The sequence below is a fragment of the Pseudopodoces humilis genome, chromosome 6 (assembly GCF_049639895.1).
Source record: "Pseudopodoces humilis isolate 2021_Gansu_Grassland_sample_001 chromosome 6, ASM4963989v1, whole genome shotgun sequence".
NCBI classification, from domain to species: Eukaryota; Metazoa; Chordata; class Aves; order Passeriformes; family Paridae; genus Pseudopodoces; species Pseudopodoces humilis.
Window position 1 is genome coordinate 13,401,604 of NC_142205.1, and position 1,704 is coordinate 13,403,307.

At 35.2% G+C, this 1,704-nt stretch overlaps 1 long non-coding RNA gene across 1 annotated transcript; it reads right to left on the bottom strand.

Moving 5' to 3' along the window:
• Positions 1-319: 319 nt before the first annotated feature.
• On the bottom strand, positions 320-820 carry LOC148184114 (uncharacterized). Its single transcript, XR_015772800.1, has 2 exons — positions 684-820; positions 320-516 (listed from the first exon to the last, which is right to left on the bottom strand). It is a non-coding gene; the product is annotated as an uncharacterized LOC148184114 (long non-coding RNA).
• Between the last annotated feature and the right edge of the window lie 884 nt (positions 821-1,704).

A 1,704-nucleotide genomic window follows, 5' to 3' on the forward strand; every position in this document is an offset into this window, starting at 1 on the left:
AATAACATGGTGTAGAAATTAGAGAGTGAACAAGCTGAGAAACTTTATGCTTTGGCTGTATAGTGTTAGATGTGGAGCTCTATAAGCAGATTCAAAATTCATGTTTATGAAAGAAAACTCACAAAGGAAGTGGCTACCTATCTATCTCTAGTTTGTGAGCTATAGATATGATTTTATACATTTTATCCATTTTAAAATTCCAGCCAGAAATATGTTCCAAGCCATCAGTAATTTTAAGGGATGAGAACAAGGAAAAGCAAAGAATCATGGAGAAATCTGATTCCACAGCAAATGATCAAAGAAATGATGAAAAGGTAACTGCAATTCAGTGCCTTTAGTCATATATTTTAAATGCACGGGAATATCTGAAGATGTGCATGAACTCACAGTAGAGAAAAAATTAGAGAACTGAGCTGGGTCCAGCTGGAATAGATCTGGCAGATCTTGTTTGCACTCCCTGTTTTGTTCCACCAGTTGGGCATCGTTGTGGTACAGAGCAGAAACAGAAGAAATCAGCTGTGCATAGGAGGGAGAAAAGTTTAAAATTATGGGCAAGTCTGCCTCTTCTCCCTCTATCCCCTGATATTTGGTCATGGCTGCAAAGGTATGAAACCCTTATAAAACATGCAGTAGTTAGAGGGAAGTTGAAGAGAAATGAAATGAACGGGGAATTAATCTTTTACCTTCCAGAGAGATTAGATTTCATTATGCTGAGAAGTTTCTCCCATAAGGACTACATTTGTCATCCTGTACAATGAAAACCAAATTTTGACAGTTCCATCTGTAAGTAATCCTCCTCCATGCAAATGCTGGGCTGGGACTCATCATGCCACAGGAAACAGGCCTGCATTTCTAGAGCAACTTTCCACTTTGTCTTACTTGCTCACAGGTTTTTTCTATTTCTTTTATTAAGGAAGCTTCTATCCACCTATTGTTCAGCAAATAGGATCTCGTCAAGTGCATCATCTTCAGCTTGATAGAATTGATTCAGGTGCTGAATTATATACCAAGTAATTGGAATGACCTAACTGAGAATGTGCCTGCATTTATAAATAGGATCTGAACTCAAATAATATGTAAGAAAGTAATAAACTAATCTCCAGATTTCCTGGTAAAGTCTCATTATCAGCATCCAACATCACCTTTATTAGGTTGTTCTCCTGGCATAAAATCCAATTTATTACTTTTCCTTTTAAATAACAAATTATTCTATTTGGCTTAGTCAAGGATTTGTAAGTGAAAGATTTTGGGGCCTGCTTTAGAGAGACTGGGAGTGTTTTACTATTCTATTACTTTTTTTGTTGTTGCATGACATGGGAAAATTAGTAATTTTTTTAAAGGTTAGCTTTCCAAGTTTCTATTGTCAGACTCTCTTTACACAGAAGATTTTCTTCTGAAACTTCCCATATAATGATGTATTCTTGGCTTTTCACTATACATTTTGAGTATTATCAGTTTGGAATTTTCCTTAAGTATTTTCTCAAGTCTATTTGGAAAGTTCAAAAGTTTTCCTTCATTGTTGCTTTATTATTATAATTCAATATATAAGATTTGAGAATAGTTGTTCAAAAATATAGAAAGTGGTTGTAGGTTGAATGAGAGCTTAAGGGCTAAGAAATGACCTCTACATTTGTTTGGATTTGGTGGTTTGCTTTAGTTGTCTTAGGGAGACCTTAGACAAAACAAAACAGACTGAGATATATC